The sequence below is a fragment of the Dermacentor albipictus genome, chromosome 6 (assembly GCF_038994185.2).
Source record: "Dermacentor albipictus isolate Rhodes 1998 colony chromosome 6, USDA_Dalb.pri_finalv2, whole genome shotgun sequence".
NCBI lineage: Eukaryota > Metazoa > Arthropoda > Arachnida > Ixodida > Ixodidae > Dermacentor > Dermacentor albipictus.
In genome coordinates, this window is record NC_091826.1 from 18942501 (window position 1) to 18969506 (window position 27006).

The 27006-nt window shown below is 45.7% G+C and overlaps 1 protein-coding gene across 2 annotated transcripts in view; it reads right to left on the bottom strand.

The window, feature by feature from the left end:
• LOC135896319 (musculin-like) overlaps nucleotides 1-27006 on the bottom strand; it is a 56829-nt gene that overhangs the window by 7008 nt on the left and 22815 nt on the right. The window contains exon 1 of one of the 2 annotated variants that reach the window (XM_065424684.1): nucleotides 5575-5890. The exons of the other annotated variant lie outside the window; for it this stretch is intronic. The gene's annotated coding sequence lies outside the window, so the exon portion shown is untranslated. Of the gene's footprint in view, nucleotides 1-5574; nucleotides 5891-27006 lie in introns of those variants that run through there. 2 annotated transcript variants of the gene reach the window in all.

A 27006-nucleotide genomic window follows, 5' to 3' on the forward strand; every position in this document is an offset into this window, starting at 1 on the left:
AGGGCTCTTTTTTGCCTTCAAAAGTGGAGTTCTGCAGGAAAGAGCCCTGAGTGATTTAGAGCATGGAGCCTGCTCACCCACACCCGGGAGGCGCGAACTTCGAGCGCTTAGACGCGCAGAGTTTACATGCTCTTCTGAAATTCGACGATTAGCGCCGTGAGCGCTCTTGAGCAGCATTGCTGGACACAGAATTAAAGGTGAGAATGTCACTTTTATAAAACCAAATGTGTAGATTAATATAAAGGCCCTCTTCAGCAACAATAAATAGACGGGGCAAAGAAACGGCACTTTGGACACTGCCTGATTTATCGCTTTACAGCGCCGTCTTTAAAGTGGTTACCTTGTGCCACTTGAGCGTCGGATTTTATAAATATACGGGGCTCTGTTTCGGGGCCTTTATGGATGTACTTATAACATTACGTCTCCGTCTTCGTTTTTTCCTAACACAATTAACGATTGGAATGAGCTCCGTAATGAAGTGATGGCAGCGTCTAGTTTTGAAAATGCTATTGAGAGCCATATTCTTTGATTGTCCTGTTATTCATCTCTGCACATACGCAACTTTTTTGTTAGTTATTTATTTTTATACTTACTTTGTTTGGTACTTTGTTAGTTTGTTTTCCGCTTTTGCGAATTTTAATGCTTAAACAATGTTGCATTTACTGATGTATTCTTTTGATGTTGCTGAATATGTTTCCATTGTGGCCACCTGTATTTTAACCCCCCTACGATAATGCCGTACAGACGATGTAGGTATACCGAATAAATAAATAAATGTTATAAATATATGGGGCTCTGCTTGTACAAATTAGGCCCTATTTGCATATTTGTTATTATACACAATTCGCCCCGCTGCGCCTTGACACCGTACGGAACATTACGTACATTACGTGCAGCGAAGGTATTAGCTTCCAGTTCGGGATTTTTCATCGGCTCGTGCTCGGATGGATGGATGTTATGAGCGTCCCCTTTGGAGCGGGGCGGTGGGTTGCGCAACCAACCTCTTGCTATTATACTGCCTAATGTCCTGCCCAGGTTAAAAAAGAAAGAAAAAAAACCCAGGATGAATTCCCATAACCAAATTTCCAGACACCTTATTGCGAACTTAGTTTTTGTACGTCTCCGTTTGTTGTCGTTTCCCTACATTTCTTCCACCCATCTTCCAATCGCCTCTTACTAGCCTCTATTGCGTGCATGTTTACTTTCTCCTTGCTCTCGCTGAACCCAAGGGCTTCAAGGAGGCCAGTGGTGTCTTAATCGAGCGCTGGGCAGATATCTTCACATTCTAATAAAACATACTTCAGCGTTTTCCTAGCTTTACAGCAGCAAGCACATGCTTCTTCTTCCTTCTTATATCTCACTTTATATAGGTGCGTGTTCTAAGGCATCCTGATCTCGCTTCGAAAAGCATTGAGCTTCCCTTTGAGTTATCATAAATTGTTTCTTTCGTGATTTCGTTTTTCCTCTTAAGTAGAGTTACTGACGGTAGGTTTCTTTCCCTTTGAGTTTCCGCGTAACAGCATTGTTTTCAAGTATATTTGAGTTACAATCCGAAGCTATCGCGTCTGCAGATTGTGTGTCAGTCGTACTTTACGAATTTTCTGACGAATCCGGTCCAGCAAAGCTGTTGAAAACCATCACTACAACTGCTGAGGGGGATATGCAATGCTTTATTGCTTTAGATCGAGTAATGATAGTAATGGTTATTTAGAGTAATGGTAGTTATAAGAGTAATGGTAGCTTTGGCAGCCCGCCGCGACTGGTCGTATTGCCGTTTCTTTTCCTCACGCCACTTCTCGTATTCACGCTGCTCCTCAGGAGTAATGACTGTGCGTTCCCTAACTGGGCGTTGCAACAACAATGAAATCAGTTGCTAGAGTTATTTTATATATGAAAGGCTAATGACGTCACTCCCCACTTCTCAAGCTGCCGTCGCCGTGGAAACTTACGCTACAGCAATCTTTAGCGGGAAACGTATGCAGGTGGCGCTACGTGCTTCGCATTGTTATCAGGAGCGCCTTTATCATCGATAATGTGGTTTGCATGCTTGTTTTGTGCATGTTATTTACTGAAACGAATGTTGTGCTGTATGTTGTATGTGTGGTAGCCAAGCAAGTAAGTACTTCTCGTTTCAAAAGATGAAGTTTTTTTTTTTAAATCGCTGAAGGTATTTTTTTTTTCGCGCGAGGACATGCAGCGAGCGAAATGTTCCGACCAACTAGAGGCTAACAGCTTCGCTGTAAGAAGTGAACTGAAGTTCTTCATGGGGGGTGCGCGTTTCATTTCTGTCGGTGCGGTCGGCGAGCTGCTGTCATGGGATTCGTTGCTGTTGCTTTTCGTTTATATTGTTGCGTGTAGAAAGAAAAGCAAGAAGGCAACTGTATGGTTCCAAAAACAGTGGACAACGCTCCTCGGATCCTGTTCTTTCTCCAACTTTGCTGATTTTGTATGCTATAGCGTTCGTATCTTCTCCTGCGTGTGATTTATGCATGGATTTATTTTTCGCGAAGTAACCAGTGAAACCGACGTTAAAAGTTACAACTGGATCTTAACACGATATCTAACCGGTGTAACTTGTGGTTAATGGGACCAAATATTGTCCCACAAAAGAGGCTACACTTAAAGCACAACGATAGCGGCGAACACAGTCGGCGATCGTCGAAAATCTGATCAGCGGGTCAAGCGCGTCGGCTTTTATACAGAGTCGTCGAATGTTCCAGACTAATCGTTGGGACCCGCGTGCCTTCCATAAAATTCTACATCATTCGCGTCAGGCGAATAATTCAGATAACACAAGGTTCGGCGATAACAGACTGCGGATAGAAGCATCGATAACTTTCCAGAAACTTCGGATACATGCAAGCGCGTCCCGCGCTGTGCGATAAGATTTGTTAGGCGGCGAAACCTGGTCGCCCGATAAATATAAGTACACGTGTCAATATTAACAAATGTTAAGCGCTACATATGTGCCGTGTTTTTCGCCAGCAAGCTTTTTACCACTTAAACAACGTTCCTTTAGAAACAGTTCCCTGTTACAAGTCATTAGGTGTCCATATAACCACAAACCTGTCATGGTGAATGCACACCGAAAACGTTATTACCAACATTAACTTTATGTTAGGCTACTTGCGCCGTAACTTCTCTATATAACCTAAATACACCTATCTAGAAAAGTCTAATACTTCCTAAATTAGAATATGCTACTTATGTATGAGGTCCCGGCCAGAATAACCTGAGAACTGGCTTGGAACTTGTCTAGTAACTCAGTCCTATTTATCTTTCGTAATTATAATATAACTACGAGAATTTCTTCCATAAAATCTAACCTTAGCCTTCCTTTGCTGTCTTTTGGACGTAGGATTGGACGTCTAGCACTCTTTCATAGGCTTTATCATCGCCCTGCACTGCACACGCAATTCCTTGAAAGACTCCATTATCGATCACAGGTCATAAAGCTGGAGATTTTCATTTTTCCGAGTCTTTTTCCCCTCTCATATGTGTAGATTGGAACCACTTTCCCACTGATATTGTAAATATTACTGATAAGCGCCTTTTCCGTGAAACTTCAGCTAACATTGTATAACCAGGAATCTCTTCTTTTTTTGTGACACAGCAGACAACATTGTGTAGAAAGAACCTTGTTGTAATCTAGCATTGTGTTTTGTTCATATGAATCCCTGCGTTTTGCTTATTTGCGATGTACCATATTTTCTTTTGTACCACTACCCTTTAAAATGCCTCTGGCCCTGAGGGTATGATGAATGAATGAATTAATCAATTAATGAATGAACAAAATATAGCTCGATCAAGTTTCGATACCCTTGAGTTTATTAGGAATGCGTATGTTAGGAACCTTGCAGTAGCGAGTCACCGTTCCACGTGCTGTCTATAGAGCAGAGTAAAGCGAAAAACCGAGTCATTTGTCGATCGGGTGCGCAGTTACTCTATTTATACTGAAAGACGGTGGTTTAATACGATAGCGCTGATGCACGGAGCATGTCTACGTTGTGCGCTAAACATTACTTCAATCAAGGTATGCCTGGTGGCTTCACCGTTAAATACATAGCGATGCCGCTTAAAAATGCGGTCAGAGTTGTCAGAGTTGTACCAGAGAATCCTCATGTACGAACATGTTAATTTCCCAATAAAACATCGTCTCTCTTGCGCTTGTTGTCTGTGTCTGCTTTTGCTGTGTGGTAATTTATTTCCATCTGGTAGACATAAAATATCGCTTCTTTCAATCAGTGTTTCCAAAGATGTGAAGCATTATTTTTTACGTCTGTTTCACTAATGCGACGTCTCGAGCAAGCGACAGTGGCCATTTCATGAACATCAATGTAAGCAGTGCACTTGTTGAATCAGGCCTATATTGGCCTTCGCTAGTCAAGCAATATTATAAGACAATTAAATGGCTGCGTTGAGCTGTTGGCGCTTTCGGATCAAGACAAATTGCCAGATGCTTCCTTTCTGTCGTAGACATAGCCGGTGCACGTCTTCGTTTGAAGTTATCTGCATCTTTGTTTGCGCCTATATTTATGAAGTTCGACGTCTAAAACGCTGCTTTGCCTGTCTATTTTTGGGGCCTAAAAACGCACTGTGTTGATGCCTAACGATCCGGCCTCAACTAATAGCACAACCCACCACACGGCGATGGGCGGCAGCACTACCTAGCCTACGACTCGACGGTCCAGCTCGTCAACCGAGCGAGAAGTGCAGTTAAGGCCGCTGGACTGCTGGACTGATGGGACCACTCACTGCAGGACGGCGGAGCTAAGTTTATTATCTAATAATAATAACAAAGTAAGAAAATTTGCGCTCGCTTTCTCTTTCTCCACAATCACCTGGAGCCCCTGCATGATAATGGCTGACTTTTGAGATAGGCGCGCCCATAACTTGCAGCAAAATGAACTATCGTTCCACTTGCATCTTTTTAAAGAAAACGCCCTTCCTACTCAATGCAGTTCCAATTTAACTTGAACATTAATTAATAGTGGCCCACAGTTTGGGAACGCATACATTTCGAAACTGATGCGGGCCTCGGAATTCCATCTAAGTGGATACGCCTTGCGACTCCTCGATGCTTAATTACATACATTGTGAGAGTTTTTGTTAATTACTCCATTAGGCTTGTGGTTTTCTTGCGCAAGCAATGTCAACCTCTTCGAGTACTGGCTCTAGGAATATAATTTCGCTATCTGCCCAGTGTAGTTGTGTAAAATTATAAACCTATATATGGCATGGTTATGTCATATGATTGTGCAGGACAACTGCACGTAGCTATTACAAAACACAAGATATCTTTCCATAGCGTAGCTTCGGCAGGTTTCAGAAGACGTCATGGAACATGATAGCGTTCTTATCCGTCAAGGCCACCGCGATCTCCATCGACCGTTCGATGACTCGCAGACTCAAATGCTCACAAAAATGAAAGAGATCGAATACAAAGGTCGTACAGAACGCTGTGTCACTCTGTTTTTCCTCCTGTATCTAAATGAAAGCACCCGTAAGCTAAGAAAGAACAACAAAGAGTGTAACAAAGAAATTTCACAAAAAGAAAGACTGTCAGCCTCTTACCTTTGGTTCAATTAACTCTCCTTTCGGGCGCTTTCCATCGGCTCGTCGGCTTCGTTTCGCAATAACACACAGTGAATGGACGTCGTGAAAGCACAGTCAGAGGATCTTGGCGAGTAAGAAATCACACCCCAGTGCCACTTAGTCCGGGCCCATGGTCTGCACCCATGAGTAACGTAGGCGGCTAAGCGGAAAGGACAGAAAAGAAACAGCGAGTCGCGTGCTTTCAGCGAAAATGTCTTATCGAGCGACCAATTGAGCGGCCGACTTGAAGAACCGCGGTCCGGACCGTCTTTCAAAGAACCTTCTGTTTCGCGCAGGCTCTGGGGCTCGCCCGAAGCGCCTCTGTAGTGCTGTCAGACATTTTCACTTTCATTTATTTTTCTTGCGCAGTGGCTTTTTTTTTTTTTTGTAATCCACTTTCTACGCCACCGCGGCTTTGCATCCACCATCTCCTCCCCTTCACGCTCGGTGTGGTCGCGTCGAAGGCAACGACGAGCAGACGAAAAGTTAGCAGCGAACAGACGATAATAATAAAAAAAATAATGAAAAGAACCGAAAACGAACTAACATGGCGCGGAGTAACTCTACCAGCAGGGGAGGGGTTGCGTCTTTAGTTGACGTGTGTGTGTGCGTGTGATTCTGAGCACTGTGGGGGAGAGGAGGAAATACGAGAAGGGAGGTCTTGGGAACGCGCCCACGGCAGCGGAGAACCTTCGGCAGGCGTTTCGAAAAGCGGGGCCGGATTCGAACCCCAAGTCGCGGGGGCGTGTCAGCGGGAAAGACCCTCCTCCTTATCGAAACCCCCACCCAATCTCCGCCTCGCGTCTTCTCCGGCCCCGTGCTTACTGAAGACTTTGGAAGAGCGTTTACGATGGCTTCGCAGACATTCCTGGCATTTTACTCGCGACATTGCAGCGCTTAGTGATCGTGACGTCAACTACCGGCGAGGTCACTTCCGTTTGCCTGCATGTTGATTTGCGCTTGCCGTAGTCGATATACAGCACTTCCTTTTACGACGCTCAGCTGTGCAATGCACCACTTCATCGTTCTGTGCTACTGAGCAATGTTTCAGCAGCTTCGTCTTCCAGAATATTTGCACCCAGACTTATTATTCCCATAAAGTCAAGCTTCAAGTCAATAAGAGATCCACAAAGCTGTTCGAGAAGTCTTTTTGAACTACGGGATTCGGCTATATCGTCTGTAGTGTTCCTCCTAGGTCTGTGCTTGATGTGGAATCTCTTCCTCGACTATCTTTTCCAAAATTGATGAATAAGATTAGAAGCTGGAAAAATAGAAATATATACACTCTATTGATCGTAACTTCATCTGGCCACTATGTACCAAAGTAAAGGGCATGTCAGGTATTAAAGATGAGAGAGGGTGAACCGGAATAAAACAAAAGCATCCAGAAAAAGTAAGGACACATAACACGATGCCACGCGCGAACAGTCAATATGCCACAAAATCCTAATGTCGTCGAGGAAGCGGAGCAGCACATTTGAGGCCTTCTGTGTTTAGGACGGTCTGCACCACGCAGAGTCACAAGATAATTTCTTGCTGCTAATGTCAATAGCCCACACTTACAAAATATAGCAAGCGAGGAAGCACAACATAGTGTGGGAGAAAATAGTGCGCGCACAAAAAGAAATTACACTGCGAGAATATACAAGATACATGGGAATAAATGCGCGTAGTTACACTGCCTCTTTACAGAGAGTCTGTTATAACAGACTGCGTCCTGCAGCGCGAACGTAATGAACGACCAGGGTTGACGTAACGTACGACGTCGCGACATTCGATACCGCTGCGGTGCGAGGTGCAGCCGACACGTGGTAAGTTTGTGGATGCGCCGACGGGAGAAGGCGAAGGCCCGGACAGTTTCAAAGCTTATTAGTTGGAGAAGGAAAAGCAAAGCTTGCGCTGCCGTATATTTCTTTCCCACAGTCAGCCGGGAAGTAGTGAGCTACTGCTACGCGCTCGACAGCTGAGCCATAGCGTAGTGTGCAGGCATACGCGAGTTACGAGGGGGATTAGAGACATCATGCCGAGAGTCGCGGATTACGTTTTGCCCTCTCACGGTTTTCCTCTGTACCCGCAAACGCTCAAGTATACGGAGGACCGGAAACACCGGAAACTCGCGTGTCAGTGTCCTCTCCTCCTTTTATTACCTGATATCCCCCCCCCCCTCTTTTTTCTCTACTGCCTCGTAGAACACCGCAGATAACAACAAATTATGAGGTACAAAGAACTGAGTTTCAGTTGATGTATTTTCTCAACATCAGCAAACCCATTGACAACTTTACTTAAGCGAGTACTCCCTTTGAGCAATTGAGTAGTTGTGAGTACTTGTTTTTAAGTCGCAGCACGTTCAAATACCCTCGGGTTTGGTCAATATACGTTGTACAGTATATACCAACTGGACGACCACCATAGTCGTTCATGCTTTAAATGAGCAGGCCTATAAGGCTTTAATTGGTATGTCCATGTGTTCCGAACTAGTCGCTCTATATATGCTTAGAAGTATTCAAACTGTTAGACTGGTAAGACTCAGGAATGGGGATCAACGGCGAATATCTCAGAATCTTCGGTTTTCAGATGACATTTTCCTGTTCAGCAACACTGGAGATGAAATGCAACAAATTATTGAGGACCTTAACCGAGGAAGTGCAAAGTGGGGTTGAAGGTTAATATGCAAAAGACAAAGGTAATGTTCCTGTCAAGGAAACAAGAATTCATGTTCGCCAATCAGCCTCTGGAATCTGTATACATGGAATAAAAGGATAAAAATAGGTTGTAGGGCTTACGGCAGGCATTACCAAATCCTGACTGGGAGCTTACCTGTCGTTGAAAATAAAAGTCTGAAACAATTGCGTTCTACCGGTGCTGACATATGGGGCAGTAACTTGGAGCTTAATAAAAGAAACTTGAGAACAAGTTCAGGACCGCGCGAAGAGCGATGGAACGAATAATGTTGGGCGTAACGTTAAGAGATAGAAAGAGAGCGATGTGGATCATGTAGCAAATTGAGACAGCCGATACTCTAGTTGACATTAAGAGCAAAAAATGGAGCTGGGAAGGCCATGTAATGCGTAAGGTAGATAACCGGTGGACCGTTAGAGTTACAGAAGCGAGGCCAAGGGAAAGGAAGCGCAGTCGAGGACGACAGAAGACTAGGTGGGGTGGCGAAGTTAGGACATTTGCAGGCGCAACTGGAATCAGCTAGCACGAGAGATGGCTGATTGGAGATCATTGAGAGAGGCCCAGTGGACATAATACTATGTTAATGCTGACGACGACGACAATGATGATGATGATTCCGCAGGGCAACCAATAAAAAGGAAAAAGAAACCACGTGTGCGCACACTTAAACGCACACAAATGCACACGCACATATACACATACGCACAACGTTTGTATATACCCATAGCAGGCACACACCAATACATATGTACATACGGAAGAAACACACACACACACACACACACACACACACACACACACACACACACACACACACACACACACACACACACACACACACACACACACACACACACACACACACACACACACACACACACACACACACACACACACACACACACACACACACACACACAAGAAAACGTGGTACCGAGGGATATGACATGCTATAACCGTCGACACGGCAGCGTGTCGAGTTAAGCCACCACCGCGTCGCTCAAGCGTGTCGTTATGGAAACCAGCCCACGCGAAGTGGACAGGTTTGGAGTCACTTTCTACGCCGGTCTCGAGATAAGGAGCCTACAGAGACAGGCTGACGTTTCGAGCCGATGGTTTCCTTTCTCTCTCACGCGTTCTCACTCATGAAAAGCCACGAGGGGGAGCCAGTGACGCGGACGATACGCGTTTTGCTTTGCGCGTCACCGCAGATCATTGACGATGACATTGCGTTCGTCCCGACTGGGTATTAAGTTTTATGCATGGCTTCTGGGATACGAAGCACACTGCACGTCCCTATGCTGCATGTAACTGAAGGTCTCGCAGGAAGGTCTCGCAGGCAATGCATACCCGGCGACTTGTGGCCGGCGGGAGATATATTGAGCCTGGCTGTTAGGGGACCAGCTGCTTGGCGCAATGCGCCAGTTTCAACATTAAGGACCCGGTTTCGAAGATGAAGTGCACTGAAATAAAAATAAAATAAGTACCTGCAGGAAGCCTCATAATTCTTGAAACTATGCTAAAGAGCTACAATAAGTTGCTTTGGAATGTTAAAACATTATCTTAAATTTGCATCTTCGATAATTTGGCAAGGAAAATTTGATTACTACTGAAGCAAATGAAGGATGAATCTCCCATTCTTGAATTTCGCACACGAACCTCATCGCTTGCGCATAACGGTGACGCCAAAGATTTGAACGCCATTGGGCCCGCCATTCTGAAGCAAGGAAAGTTCTCAAACGTTCTCAGGTTGTGGCTCTGGTTCCTTAATAGAACGCAACGTAGTCATTCATTTACTGATAAACAGTTAACTATAGACCTCAGTAAACGATGTCAAAATCGATGACGTCATGGATGACGTGTTGGTGCAAACATGACGTGGCCAATCCCTTTGTTTTTGCCGTACCTTTCTCGTTTACTAAGACTAATCTCACGGTAAGTTATTTATTTATTTATTTATTTATTTACTTATTCTTTTGGACTATACATAGAATTGCCTGCACATCAGGAGAAAAGGAGGTTAATGAACTCCTGGCAGAGTTCTGCGCCCGATTGACGGATGGGTAGCACCTCTTCCGGCTGTACGCAAAGCAGAATAATTAAGCGTGCACCATGCACACACAACAAAATGCATCCGCACAACAAAACATAAATAAATAGTAAAGTTATAGGAATTGAATTTCGATAATTACCGGTGCTTTCATTCGAAGTAACGGTGAAGGCTATCACAGTATACAGGAAATTAGACAAGAAAGTAAAGCCAACAAAAAGCGGCGTTAGTGTATATATACAATAATATAGAACAAAACCTTTCAACTTTTATAATATCAATCATTTGACATGCGAGTGAGGCCGGATAATAATTATGCAAAAAAGGTGAGGCGTGCAGACAGGACACAAGAGTAGAGAAGTGGACAACACGAACGCCGACTATCAACTGAAGGCAGCACTGAGGCGAAAAAAGAAAGTGTTGTCCACTTCTCTTTTCTTGTGTCCTGTCTGCACGACTGAACTTTTTTGCATAATGAATCCTTACCAACTAGCTCAGCTTTCTGTCGTTCTAAGCCAGACAATAATGTTTGATATCTGCATGGCATTCTGCTAGTCGCGAGCCCATTTCACGCCACAAATTTCAATTTAATTCAAGGCCAAATGTCTGTTTAGGTTATTGAAACTTTTTTTTTGGTACTCTGTTCTTATGCCCACCTTCTTCGCATTTCTTTCCTTTCTTCCCATTCCATGCAGAGTAGAACGTAGGCGAATTTACGTCGGCTAGGCCCTCTACATTTAAACGAAGAATTTGTTTTCTCTCTCTTGGCACCGCAACTTAGTAATACATCTTTACTTGATGTCCCCATTTAGCGTTCCTTTAAGACGACAAAATACATAAGCGAAACAGTCTTAGGCATACACATTCTTGATTCTAACTGCATTATTAATCGTAAGAATTGCAAGGATGGTCTTTTTCCTTACTGCAGAAGCGTAGGTTTCTAGAAAAAAAAGCAACAGAGTATCCATCTGTGGAGTGCCTTTGACGCTACGGGGAAAAAATAAAAGGCGGAAGTTTGGAGAAAAAAAAAACGGAATCGCTGCGTTTTGGAACCAAACACTGGTCATAAAATAAGCCACACGAGAAGGAAAGGAAAAGATAAAAGATGAAGAAGAAACGAATGGCGAAGAGAAAGCATCGAAACGGAAGCGAGGGGCGGCTTTGCTTTGCGCGTCAGCGGGACTCATCGACGCTGACACACAAGCGCGCCACTCCGAGTATCGGGTTTCCCCGGCGACGCATCGTCGCCCAGACGTCGGCTGGGCGGAACGGACGGGGCTTCAGACCCCTGCACGACGCAGTCCGAGACGACCGCGAGTCTCCCTGTTGTTCCTCGAAGCACTGCTTCGCTGCTAGACTTTTGCGGTCGTGCAACGACTGTCTGTCTCGTGCGCAAGATCACACGGATGGCACCCACGTGGACCTTCCTTGAGTTGAGCTACACAATTAAGAAAGATCAGGGGACCTACCCTACATTCCTAATAGTGTATCCACATATCGGTACCACCAAGTAAGTGGAACATATGTGCAAAAAATGTTCATCTTGCTACGCCGAATATGTTGTGGTATAAAAGTCACAAACAGGCGTAAGGCGCCTCAGAAAGGCTGGCCTACACATTTCGATAGGTGGGCCTATCTTTGTTAAACGCGTTGTCATCCTCGGCAGGTTAGCTTTAAGGGTTTAGTAGGATGACGTCACGTGCGGTCTTCCTTTACAGCCAGCCGCCGCCGACAACGACCCCACGTGACGTCACCCTACTAACCCGGTAAGCTTACCTGTCGAAGATGACAAGGCCGCCTATGACAAAGATAGGCCGACCTATCGAAGCGTACAGACCAGCCTTTCTGAGGCACCTTATCCAAGGTTCTGGCTTTGTTACGACAGTGTTCTACTCCGTCTGTTGGCCCCCTTCTTGATACGTGGAATATATGTAGAACGAACGTCTTCGAGCGTCGGTCGGCGCGGGTGCGACACGTTGGTGTGACGCAGCGCGCAGGTAAACTTCTTCTGTGCAGGAGAAACAGCGCCCTCGCAGCTACCAGGCGTCTCACAATGCTGGCGTGATCGAGTGCCGAAGGGTGCCTTTGGGGACGTCACAGTGGAGGAAAAGAACTAGGAAGCTTTGCAGTAAGTTTGCGAGCGGTATATGGTGATCAACATGGCAGCAAATAAGGTCAAGCGGAAAGTCAGAGAGGCTGAGATAATCTCATGGGCGGCGGCAATGGAAAATAAACCTGACATGAGCAACTATTTAGGAAGAAAAACGAAATCAGGAGAGAAACAATTTGTGATAACTCAGAGGGAAGCTCATTGCTTTTCGAAGAGAAATTAGGATGTCTTAGAACACGCACTTATAAAGCGAGATATAAGAAGGAAGAAGAAGCATGTGCTTGCTGAGGTAAATCTAGGGAAACGATGGAGCATGTTTTATTGGAATGTGAAGATACCTGCCCAGCGGTCGATTTACTCATCTCTGGCCTCCTTGAAGCCCTTGCGTTCACCGAAAGCAGGGGGAAAGTAAACACGCCTACGGCTAAGATTAGTAAGCGGCGATTGGAATATTGGGGGAAGAAAAGTAGGGGAACTACAAACAACTGAGGCGTGGAAAAACAAAGTTCACAGTAGGGGGTTCAGAAAGTTTGGCTATGGAAATCCATCGCGTCTTCTTTTTCTTTTTTTTCCCACCTAGGTAGGACACTAGGTAATATAATGAAGAGAGCCTGCTGGCGCAACCCACCACCCCTTTCCAAAGGGGATGCTCATGGCATCCATCCATCCATCCATCCATCCATCCATCCATCCATCCATCCATCCATCCATCCATCCATCCATCCATCCATCCATCCATCCATCCATCCATCCATCCATCCATCCATCCATCCATCCTCGTTCGCGCGCGAGGTGAGACCGACGGGAATTAAACAGTCCGGGTTAGTCGGCTCCTATAGTGAAACATTAGATAACGTTAGCTCGACGTTTACTGCTGTTACGTTTCGCCTACGACGCGCGGTGTAGCCGGCGCGGATGCAACGGACGCCGGGGCTTCTTTCAAAGCGGCGGACATTTTGGCCCGTTCGGAGCGGCCGCAACGCATCCCCGCCAAACGCGTCCAGGCTTGTTTCAGTGCCACGTGTCTTTGTGTGTGCGTGTGTGTGTGTGTGCCCACGCTTGTCAAAGCGCGGCAGCCGGGGAGAGGAGCTCCCCAAGTGTGAAGCGAGGAGGTCTGACCGGCGCCGGCCCGGCTGATGCGTCACTACACTCGTCTCAACATGTCTCTCAGCTTGTCCGTGGCCGCCGTCACGTGGTGTCATCCCGTGACCTTCCTTCTTGCCCGCGACGCCGAGAGTATAAGAGCAGCTGCCCCCGGACGCCAGGAGAGAGGCTCCGATTTCTTCTGTTGAGTGACGTGCTCGTGCTCTCCCGTCTCTCCACTTCGGTCGACCTGACCGGCCGCTCTTTTGCGATGCTAGAATAAACAAGTTGTTCTGTTAGCAGTCGACTCATGCTTTGCCAGGACTTTCGGATGCTTCCAGTTATGCCCCAGGCCGCCAGGCCAACGCTACCCTTGGGGCTTGCGACCCATTTGCAACAACTCGTGCCAGCGGTGCGACTGCAATAACGGGTGTCAGCACTGAGGTTCCAAAACTGCACCCGTGCCGTTCGGAACGGCGCATGCGCGCAGCTGCTCAGTAGGAACGCTGGCGTAGCGTGCGCACAGCGCATGCGCCGGCAGCGGTAGGCAGAATGCTGGCCTGGCTCCACCATGCCATGCCAGCTGAGCGGGGCGTTGACGGTGTTATTCACTGCACTTCATAGTTGTCGCCGCCGGACTCCGTGGAGCCGGCAAGCTTAGTAAAAGGTGTCTTGTACAAGATCACAATACGAACTTAATATGGCGGTTTCCTACGCAGAGTTTCCGACAAAAGTCACTGGAGGAAACTCTGGCGCTAGTGTCTATGGAGGCTGCTGCAAGCACGGTGATTCCGTCAGCGTGGGAATGACGGTTAGCATATAGCGCATGTATTCTTTACCTAAACTTCGTCCTTCTGGCTTCAAACAGCTCCGTGGCTTTGCAAATTGTTCATTTTTCAGCGAAATATTGCGGTGTAAATGCAGCGATGTGCAATGATTAGAAATTTTCTAGGTGCCTAATTACCTTGTTGCCTCTAGAAAAATAAGAGCGCCTCGAAAGTTAAGCCGAAAAAGGCTGATGAAGCGCAGTAAATAAAACCGCCGGAACGTCTGAAGCTCCAGTAGGCGCGAAGTTCAGATGAATCGAGGTACTAACCATCACGTTAGCTCAACGATTGTAGGGCCACTTTTTCTAATTTTAGTAGAAAGCCCTGTAACTGTAACAGGTGGACATTAGCAAAGCCACAACGAAAAATTAACACGATCGCGAATGGTCTTCTCTTGTTTGCTTGCACATGAAAAAAAAATATTGATTGATGAAAAGCAAATGCAGAAGTTCCGCATATGCGGGTGTCCGTTCATCAAAAATTTGCCGATGACGACAATTCATGTAGAGCGTGTGGGGACGTTCATCCGCAAATATAGATGATGACGTAGTTGCCCTGCCTATAGACTTGGGTCTTTAAGGATAATAGAGGTAAGGTGAATGAATCTCACGACGGCGAAAAATAGAGGGCAGCTGGGGTATTTGTTGTATAAAGGCAGAGAACAGACAGAATAAAAAGTACAGTACTCATGGGCGATGAAATTCTTTTTAAGATTTGGTGGTCGAGAATGAACGCAGCAGAAAGGTACGAATAAAGATTGTAATGACACAAGCCCTATATCCTGCTTCAAAGAGAATTCTCATGAAAGCCATCCAATATCGTACAATTTGCTTGAAGTTGACATTTGCTTTCTTTATATATATATTTTCATGTGCTATTTTATGATAAAACCTCAAAACTTGCTCTCTACGTTCGCTGCCTAGCTGTTTGTACGTTTACAGACAGCAATCACCTTTCACTTTAATGCAGGACTCCCCGTAACGTGTTTTTTTTTTCCTTTCCCGTTGCGTGCGCTATTATATGATGAAATGTCCAAACTGACTTTCTGCGTCCATTAACTGCTTATTCGTTCAATCGCGGGCCAGTTTTTCCGCTTACAGGAATCTCCGTGACGTCAGCCAAGTACGGAGAAAAGGAAAATCGATTGCTTCACACGATAACACCTGAACTACGAAGTTCGCGGGAGATGTCGTTGAATCGTCGTTTCTCGCTTAGACTTCCATTACAATCTGGCCGAAGAGTTTTGCGTTCCCAACGTTCCCAAACGTACGCACGCAACTCTACAAATAGCGTTCGCTGCATAGAGCTTGGCGCTGTGGCGGCACGCGAGCGCACGCCCAAAGTACACACGTATCGCAATGGACATCGGACGGGAAGAAGCTTCACTGTTTCTGCCTAGTTCCGTGCATTGTTCTAAAAGCTATACGAGGTTTCTCTTTTTTTTAGCTGCACCCAATTTTTAAGGATTACCTGTGGCAAATAGCGCAATTCTAAACCTTGATGCAAATTACTCGATGAGGCTGCCATTACTTCTACGAGAAATCAGAATGCTTAATTGAATAATTAACATAATTAGGCTAATTAACATGTTGTTTATTTACTTTATGGCACACATTTCAATATAAGAATTTGTAGCCAGTAGACATGTAAGGCATATCAACTTGAAACTACTACACCATGCAGTTCCTGGATATTAATTTTCGAGGAGTCCAACTAAATACAATGGCGTTTCAGTTACTTTCGTACTTCAATGCATAAAACAATGTTTTCTTTAAAAAAAAGGAAGTGGAACAACAGTTCATATTTACCGCAAGTTTGACGCCGCCTATCTCGAAGCCAATGTCATCCTTCCAATTCAATGCTTCCAATTCGATATGCCTTGCATACTCACTAGCTACAATTCGTAGAGTGAAATATGCGCCGTAACGTAATTATTTGAGAATGAATTGGCATAATTAGGATAATTATCCAAAAAGGCATCATGACTTCTCGTAGAAGTAATGACCGCCTCGTCGAGTAATTTAGATGAAGGGTTAACATGGTTCTATCTGCCACAGGCAATTAAAAAAATGGAGGAGGCTTAAGGCTTCGCCTTTAAGAGTGAAACGCCGATAACATTGAAAGATCCCTGACTGCTTATCACGCTTCCCGGCAAATGCAGCTTATGTAACCATAATGTTTATGCTTATATAACCATACAACGAACGTGAGCTTTCTGGTAGAAACGCGGCCTCTTGCGTGGGCCGAAACCGGAGGTAGTGCCCAACCGCGCAAGAAAAATTACAACATTTTCAGGTTTTTGTTAGTGCTTCGCACTTTTACTCTTTAAGACTGAGAAGATTTAACATAAAAGGCATGCGCTGTCGGTGTTTTGTTTCGTGACGTTCGATTGTGGGCTGTCATTCTCAACCTTCCGAGGAATGACTTTGTCAAGAATGTAAGAGATGGTATGATCAACTTTAACGACAGAATGGTGTGGCAATGTAACCAGCATATACCGAACGTCATATAGTAACGCGTGGCATATACATATGCCTAAATATATATGGCAGTTTGCGCTAACGGACAACGCCGTCGACACCGACACCGGATTTTCTGCGACATGGGGCCTTTAAGTATAAACCCCATGCAAGCGATCTTGTGCGCGACAGCGACAAGCGACGCGATGGAGATGGATGTCGCATTCGCTCATCGCCTACAAGTCGTACCCCATGGGAACGATGACTTCGAGCGACGTCTCCCCAGTGTTGCCGGTATGAGGGCAGCAATATAGGTGCCGAAACTAGCGTGAGGCGTGCTTTATTAACTTGAGTTGGTGTGTTTTACTGTAAAAGGCAGCATAAAATATTTCTGAAGGTCTTCCAGTAGGTTCTTATCCTTGCACGTATAAAAATTCAATCGTTTGCTCGTTCCTTGCGACAATCGGAAGTACTTGAGTCATGTACATCCAGTTCCGGCTTCGCGCTATTGGCTATTCGCTCATAGCACTTCCGGGCGACGAGCGACGAATTCTAGATTTGCAGAACCGAGCGATCGCGCGACAAGACCGAGCGATCTGTTCAAGCGACGGTCCGATCCGTCGCCCGAAGCCGTCGCTCTCGCGCAGAATATCACGCTCATGGGGTTTAGCCTTTAACGCTGTCGCTTTATAAAGTTGGTGCAGCTAAAAAAGCAAAAAAGAAAACACACACACACACACTCTATAGAGTTCAGCCAATCAGTGTTTCCGTTCTGTAATGTATGAGTGTGCTTCACTGCAATGCTTCCTGAAGTTCACAAGCAAGTTTCCGTGTCACTCATATGTGATGGGAGTTGTGCGCCATTCGCCCGATATGATGAAGTGACACCAACTAACCGAACCGCGAATACAGGGCTGATTCCTGTGATTGTATTTGTGTGCTTTTGACTCGTGCTATAGTGTAAGTAGTGTTCGTTGTTATTTTCATCTAGCTTTTTCTTTTTCCTTTCTTCTCAGAACAGAGTTTAGGGAATTTGGAATAGCCCATCCTGAAGAGGCTTATATATATCTTCCTATTTTCGTTCACTTGATTTAAAAAAAGAAATGCATGGCGGAAGAAAATTTTCATTGTGATTTAAGAGCTCAAGAGGCTCTACTATGGAACCGAGACGTGGAAATTTACGTTTCGGTAATATCAGCATCGCATGTCGCATTGGGCACTGTTATTTTTTTTTTTGTAAGGTAGAAGAAATGCCTTTATACAGCAAATTGAACAGCAGTGACGCCTTCACCTAAAAATTAAGCATGTGACCCTGTACAAGAACATTTCGAGATCAAAAAGGGTCTTAACTATCGTGATTGGGTAATAAAGCACGAAGAGGGGCCATTCACTGCCCCCCCCCCCCTTTTTTTTTTGACGGCTGAATTCACGACTTCGTTCAGCGATAGGCTGACATTCAATGTAAACTACAGCATGCTGGCCCGTTTCAATTAGATAAAAATGTTCACAGTGTAATGAATCTTCGTTGACACACGAACACACATATATATGCGAATAAACAACTACCAATGCAAAGTTAAAAATCTTAGTGCGGACGGGCTGCTGTGGTAATCGGGAAGACGAAGACATTTCCCGCAACCTTTCCTCCTCCTCTGCTCCTCCTCGCCCAGCAAGAAGCTAGCAGACAAAATACTAATAACACAGCGTTGAACAACGTCTGCTCCCGTTGCTTATGCTGTCGTCTGTTGCTGCCCGTGCCCTACGTCTTTTCACGCAACGGTGTCATCTGTTCGTCGCGAGTCCACTACGCATTCGCACGTCTGCAACAGAAAACAGTCAAAAGGCACTGCCGGTCGTCACGAATATCGCTCAGCGTGTTTAATGTCGGTGATGACACGGTTTAGTGGGAGCGACAAACACTCCGTCCCTTCTGCTCTGGGCCGGAAGGGGCGATCGACTGGCCTCGACTCGCCTCGTACGCTGGCCGAAGTAGGGCCGGATGCGCGTGACAATCATTCATTTGTTGAAGAACGCCTACGCACCCGTGGCGCCTCTAAGCGTCGCCTTCTGGAAACTAATCGCCTGGTAAGCGTGCAAATGACACTGCAAAAGCGCGGTAGCCTCCTGCGAATGTTATGGTATAAGGTGGTATACTAACGCGAATCTATAGTTCCCGTAACCACACGTACCATTAGCCAATGGTAATGTACTTAAGTTCCTGATGCGCTCCATGTTGGTAGTTACGTGCAATGTAGTGAGAAACGAACCTTTGTTTCATCGAGTCGCCAGAGCGGACGTGGATACAACGAACGTTTGAGTTTCGTCTGTTTTAAGCGTTATTTTAGCTTTACTTTTTCTTTTCAGTTATCGCTGTACGAATATCTTCACCGTCATTCCTCGCAAGCTATCGTGGGCCAGTAATTAAGCTGCTGGGAACTTGTGACATCGTAACGCACGCATACTGACACAATATTGTAAGGAGACACCGCAGTGCAGGCTTAAACACGGATTCGAGCACGCCTTGAGTAACTTACGGGAAGTTGTTCTGCGCTTCCGTCTAGTCGTGAACAGGTTATGGGCGACGGGGTATTAGGAAAATCGACGTTTAGGGCATCGATGATGTCCTCCGCTTATACGTATGTGTCCCCATGGCGGCAGTTTATTCCTACACATACAGTTGTGCCTCCCTAGCTGTCTTCCTTTGGTACTTTTTGCTGTATACCTTTGTGCTTTTGACGTCACTGGCATACACGGTCACCATGACGATCGTTCCTGTTTATACCGCAGTAGCGAGTATTGCTGATACATCTTGACCCCCAAAGCGGGGAAAAGAAAGCATCTTGGGTTTACACTTTCTATACTACGTGGTCGAGAACGTCTATATACTTTCTTCGGGAAGTCAATTTGTCGAACGTGTGCAGTTTAGCGTTTTGGTGAAAAGCTTCGGAGAGTTTCGAAGCCGTGAGCCTATTGGACTCACTATATATGACATACAGACCACGGTTGAGTGTGAGACGCCGCATAAGCCGAACTGCCTTTCCAGTGATCACTAGTCGGTGTCCTGCTGCTAAGGAGCGAGGCACTGCCGCACTGTATACTCTTTTAAGTTGATCTTGGAACACAAGATGACCGCGCCCCCTTGCCGTGTAGGGCTACGTACTCTCTGTCAAATCGAGCTTCGGAGTAGAGCGAATGGGATGTCAGATTCGCATCGGGTCACGCATTACGATTCTGGGATCGTATCCAGAGCACGTTCTTTTCTTTCTTTTTTGAAGGTGGACCAACGTTTAACTACGGGGACCTGATAGGCAAAGCGAACGTCTATAGTATCAAAAAAAAATTTACAAGCGTAGTCTGTGAAGAACGCCCCATTTTGATAAACACAGGCAAAGCGAAAGCAGTCTTATGCGGAGCAAAAGATGCACCGCATGTAGTCAACCAGACTCTTACTTTGGGATGCAATGGAATCAACATAGCCGGTGAAGTTGAAACACTTGCGATCACTTTTAACGAATTTATGTTGTGGGATGCGCACATCAAAAATATGACAGGCAAGCTATCCTGGACTTCAAAGTATTTTGAAAGTATTTCTACAAGATTTCAAAACGCGTCGCTTCAGAAAACTAAGCCGGTAATATACTTTGCTCTGTTTGTATTGTACACAATATACTGCCACTTGGTGTGGGGAACTACCGCGTTATCAAATATGCACAAATTTATAACATTGCAAAAGGGTGCGTTAAGAGCTATTGCCAGTGTAGCTTTCTTTTTAGCTCTCTCCGTAACGTTTTACTCATTGCTACGGGTCAAGAAAGTAACTGCTCTTTAGTGCATGCTTATACTATGCCTGTATAAGACCCAAATTCAGCCCAGAATTACTTTTTTTTTTATCGGAAACTGCGTATTTACAGAGGAAGCCAAATCACTACACAACACGACACCATGAATTATGGTATGTCCAACGGCCGCGCACAAATTACGGAATGCAATAATTGAAGTATGCCCTTGCGTCAACGCTAAATGAACGTAGCTTAAATATGCATACCTTTATTATAAAAAGTATTTCTGATTTCTTTCTGCAGATACAATAGTTGTTAGATTGATGTGTAGTTTTAGATTTCGGCGTTTTATTACTGTATTAGCCTGAAAGTACTCTTTGCCACATACTTATCGAGTTGATCATCTGTCTGCACGCAACTGCCTGATTTACTTTCGGGATATGGGAGCTTTGTCAAACCTCGATACAGCGGCTCTTTTTACCCCGTCTCCTCTCCAATGTTATGCAGCACATGTCTGGAACAAATAAAATACTAAAAAAATAATTGGCTGTTTGAAATAATTTGCGGTTGAATCGCAAACGCATACAGCGGCAGAGACATGGGTTTAAAACTCAGCGGTGGTGGCTGGGGCCCACATTTTTTATTCTTTCTTCGCCCGGAAACGATGGTGAAGACGAATAATAGTAATAATAATACATGGGGTTTTACGTGCCAAAACCACTTTCTGATTATGAGGCACGCCGTAGTGGGGGACTCCGGAAATTTTGACCACCTGGGGTTCTTTAACGTGCACCTAAATCTAAGTACACGGGTGTTTTTGCATTTCGCCCCCATCGAAATGCGGCCGCCGTGACCGGGATTCGATCCCGCGACCTCGTGCTCAGCAGCCCAACACCATAGCCACTGAGCAACCGCGGCGGGTGGTGAAGACGAGGCTACCTGATGACGATAATATGGCGACGGTGACTTTGAGGTGACGTCATCAGCATAACGGATTGGACGGACGCACGGACGCACTCGTTAAACCCGGATTCGAGAACTTAACTGCCGTCGCAGTATTACCTTTGCTAAAAAGAAAAAAAGAAAAAGTCACGAAGTAGTGTGACAGAGTATACATTTGTATTACCCTCAATTGCCATTCGCTGAATTACAGCAGACGACACGTAACATGTCGTCTTACCAGCGGCCACAGGAAAGGCCACGTGACGAAGGCTACACATCGCGCGTAATATTCGTCACGAAAGTGAGTTGACGCAGTGACACGTTCTCGGAAAAGAGAGGCGACTCGACGAGCACGACTTCACTGTCGGTCGTGCTCGCCGCCCCCGCTTCCTTCTTCCGCAAACGTGCACCTCTCTGCGCGAATTCGCTATCGTGACGAACATCCCACCTGGTGTGCAGACTTGTTCAGCGACGACGGGGCACATTTTATTGCTTTAGCGATGAGCTTCGAAGGCTTGCGCAAAGACAACTCGCAGAGTAACGAGACTGCACGAACGCAGTCGCGTTCACTACGAGCTGAAACACGGCACCCGTGGTCTATATAAGGCTCGAAGACGCCATGGCGGAGCCGACGTACGAAAATGCGGTTTGATAATTTCCGGTAACTGGAACAGCTAGTGCTTAGCTCTACAAGTGTTCGTACGTCGGGGCTGCGCCGCGCATGTCTTGGAGCCCCTTCGGCCTTGGGCATCGTGTATCTGCTGGTATTGAACACGACTGTACAAGCGCATGTACACGCTCCTGATTGCGTGAATTGTGTATTGTTTCTGCGTAAGTTCTGGCAAAGCGGCACTATTGTACGACTTTTCACCAACTGCAGCCCACAACATCACGCTATACTTGACTAACTTTCCTAACTGCGTAGAGCTGTTCCCGAGCAGCAAGTGCAGCGACTGCATAATCACTTAAAGAATTTACTGTCCTGGGCCGTCGTAAAGAGGGGAAATGCCATTTAATCAGGGTGAGTAGAGCTCGAATATACAGGACGATGGGCGTGTATGACAACTTTCCTGCGGTTTATTATGCGTAATTATTTCAATTCAGCGTGCGAAGTTAACATAGGGGATATGAAAACCGCAAAGCTTCACATTCGCTATTTGTCTTCTTGATGTTCTTCATTCATTCATTCATTCATTCATTCATTCATTCATTCATTCATTCATTCATTGGTTTTAACGTCCCAAAGCGACACACACTGGGGCCATGAAAGACGCCTCAGTGTGGATGGCTCCTGATTAAATTCTACCGCCTACCATTCTGCCACCTACCACCTACCACTAAGTTCTACCACCTACCACCTACCAATTCTACCAACATGTATGCAAGGCGCGGTGCACAAGGGCTTTTCTTCCGTCCCTATGAAAATGTGGCTGCGGCAGGCGGGATTCGAACCTGCAACCTCGGGCTCAGCAGCAGAAACGTCATAGCCACTGAACCCACAGCAACGGATCTATGGTGTTCATAAACGGGCGTCAAATAAATCAGTACACATTAGTCATTCACTGCAATCTGCCCCCGTAGAAGTGCTGCACTAATTTCACTATACATCGTTTGCCAATCACCGCAGTGCAATCAACGAAACACTTCTCGCTGGCATTAACAAGTCATATCCAATCTTGATTATTTAATCACACCAAGGATATTCCGTATTTTCAAATTTTCCTGCGATTTCTTTTGCTGCACAGCGAGAAGTCGTATAATATCTAGTAACTGTTTTGTTATGGCATTTAACCTCTGTATAACGTCTATTGTTTTTCTTAAGCTTCATACTTTAACAATATCAATGTACACCCCCCCTCCCCCCTCCCGCCGTATTCACATATTGATACAATTTGGAACCCGTGAGCAATACGCCAATGAACAAATAACAAATGTTATCTTCGGAAAGACGAAAAATAAAATAAGCATCCCAATCCCGACACGTAATTTAAACAAGCGTTATATTTTTAAACCATAACCGGCTATAAAAGGAAACAAAAAGAAAGCAAGAAAAAATTTAAAAAGAAATAAATGAACAGTATCCAAGACAGGAAACGCGATAGCCATTGTTTCATTCCTCGGTCCGTCGTTGCCGTTTTTAGTATAGGCCCTGACCTTTCAACCAGCGCGGTGCGAGCGTCGCCCTGTCGACAGCAGATGAGGTGTCGCATCATCGATCAGCGACACGCGTGCCGGCCCCTTTTCGGCGACGACACCGACGCGGACCGTCGCACTCCTGCGTCTTCTCCCTCTCAGCAGCAGCAGTCCCGCAATAAATGCCGCTCACGCATCGCTCACCCATTGTCATTGCCTTTTCCCAGTAAGCGGTCATGCGCAAGCCTGTTATACTCACGCACCCGCATAAACGCGCACGTAATCTCCGCGCGCGCTCACATACAAACGGGCAGTGTCCTGGCGGAGAGACTGACCGGCGGTCAGTCGCCCTGTACGGCGAACGCGGCGATACAACGACCTTCGCTTCCGCAGAATGGCTGCGGAGAAGGTTACGCTCGATGCCATCCCCCGGGTCTAGCGCTTTGTACTCATTGTTTGCAGGAAAGAAAACGGTGCACCGTGTGGGGAACGAGGCGCTCGTGTATGGTGGAAGGGCGAATACGCGAAGATCCTCCACAGAAATAGATAGATAGATAGATAGATAGATAGATAGATAGATAGATAGATAGATAGATAGATAGATAGATAGATAGATAGATAGATAGATAGATAGATAGATAGATAGATAGATAGATAGATAGATAGATAGATAGATAGATAGATAGATAGATAGATAGATAGATAGATAGATAGATAGATAGATAGATAGATAGATAGATAGATAGATAGATAGGTGAACTTTCTTGTACTAATGGCTCTTTGACCGAGTCGTCGTCGCTGGTAACACATAATGCGCTGCTTCAAGCAGTACATTCTGCAGAGTTTCTGGATGGTGGGCTCGGTGTATAGACAGCGTGTTTGTGATTGTTGGAAACCGGGGACTCGAGAGAAAATGATCATTTTGTTGATCACCAAAAGCTTCATAGCAGAGGCGGACATCAGAATTCGTGCTATATAATCGCCTATGATGTTACTAATTAACGATATTTCAGGAATTAGCACTTTCATTGTTGACACTATATGCCTTGTATAATTGCAGAAGTAAAGGCAGTAAGTTCGGAAAGCGGAACTGTTTTACTGGCAACTCACTGCCTTCGAGTAATAATAGATACTCAAAAATTAGTAGTGAAACGTATTGATGTTTACTTTAGTGCGTCCGCACTGTGTAACATACAGCAAAGCAAACAGTTTACTAGATGTCAAAGATACTCGCACCGTGGCCACATAGGTCACTGGCGCAAAAAAGCGATTCGTACACTAGTACACCACTTGAAGTGCACCGGCTTAAGATACCGTTTATAGTGTCCCTGTGCATCCTCTCACACGCACTCAGTACTTACTCTCTCCCTCTCTATGTTCTCCTTCCACCACCCACAGTCTAGGGTAGCAAACCGGGTGCTCGCTTGGTTGACCTCCCTGCCTTTCCTGTCCTTGCTCTCTCTCTCTTTCACTAGAAGACAAGCGTTCGGAGTGAGAATAAACTGTAAACTAATTTGACCCTTAAGCGTGCTGTAAATTACACCCTTAAGAGTGTCTGTAAGAGTGTCTGTAAGAGTGTCTGTCAAACTAATTTGACCCTTAAGAGTGTCTGAAAAATACACCCTTGGATGTGAGGGTGTGAGCTGTAGACCTATTTACACCCTTATGGACTTTTAAGGGGGCAAAGTCTTACAGTGTAAGAGCTTCCGATTGCTCGAGAGGCCGTTTTCTAGATAATAATCAGCAGTTGGCGGAACACGGGCTTAGGGAAACGTTGAATGTCCTAGAAGGTTGCTATTGTAGCCAGTAAAACCGCACATTACCATATATGTCGTATACGACATATCTTGAGTAAAATTTGAAGCAGTGTGATGAAGACAATCACAATAATCGAAAACATCGAAAAGATGACAGCTAAAGCGTGCCGTTGAACATTTTTTGGTTATCGTTAGCTTTTTTTTTTTGACATGTTAGAAAAGCTAGTTGATCTTTCAATAAACTTTCCAGTTGGCCGTACAGCGCTCGTCTTGTTGCGATTGTTTTCGATTACTGTCCTCGTCTTCTTCGAGCTGCTTCAAGTTTTACTCACCATATGTTGTTGGCATATTCCAGTGCATGATGGAAATCCGAACACCAGGTTGGGTTCCGGGGCTGCGGAAACATTCGGCCTTTTCTCGGGTCCCTCAGTAAGTAAGCTTTTGGTGCCGAATGATCCATCATGATCTTACAAACACAGATAAAAGCGAATCTATGAATATGCCTAACAGTCGCTCCTACAAAACCAACCACAGTGAGCGCATTGGACGAGTAATTTCGCGTTGTAACACATTTTTAATCTTTTCCCTCTTTCTTTCCTGCATCTGTGGAGACATGGAATAAACCTTTGGGATTGCCAACACTGAGTGCGTTGAGAAGGAGGAGGAGGTGTAGATCTTAATGAAGAGAAAGGAGGAGAGGTTGTCCCAAGGTGCGTCTTTCTAGCCTGCTACTCCTCACTCCTCACGCGAGTTAATGACATCTTAGTTGAAATCAAGAAAAAGAAATGGGCATGGGCAGGACATGTAATGAGGAGGGAAGATAACCGATGGTCATTATGGGTTATACGGACTGGATTCCAAGGGAAGGGAAGCGTAGCAGGGGGCGGCAGAAAGTTAGGTGGGCGGATGAGATTAAGAAGTTTGCAGGGACGGCATGACCACAATTAGTACATGACCGGGGTTGTTGGAGAAATATGGGAGAGGCCTTTGCCCTGCAGTGGGCGTAATGGGCTGATGATGATGATGACTCCTCACTGGGGTAAGGGGAAGCGGGAGCTAGAGGGAAAGGTAGCTGGCAGTGTGTTCAGAAGCTTTAGTTCTAAAGTAGGGTCGTACTTCAATTAAAGATCTTGTACTATACATAATGCACATTATTTCACGTTTGCTGCTTCTTATTCACCGTTGCTGACTTTGTCGGCTGTCACTTTTCTTCGTTAATATGATCACGTGTCAGCTCTGCCCTTGCGACCCACTACCGCTAAGAGTCTGCAGAAGTCTGACAGTACACTGATATACAAGTATACGCCGGCTTCCGTCCGCTCGGCTGACAGTATTTGTAGTGCTGCACAGCACTAAACTGCCGTTCTGTGCACGGCTGTGCGAGCCGTGTCGAGGTCGTGGAACCGATACGTCCGGCTCTGTCTCTGCTGTAGCAGCAGCAGCACCAGCATCAACAAAAACACGCGTGTACCCAGAAGTGGCCAGGGTCGCGACCGAGCGCACGTGGTGTGAAGTTCAGCGACGGTCAGCCGACGCCGTCCATTCATTGCGTCCCGCGCTCAGTTTGCTTTTGTTTTTGCGACCGCCAGACC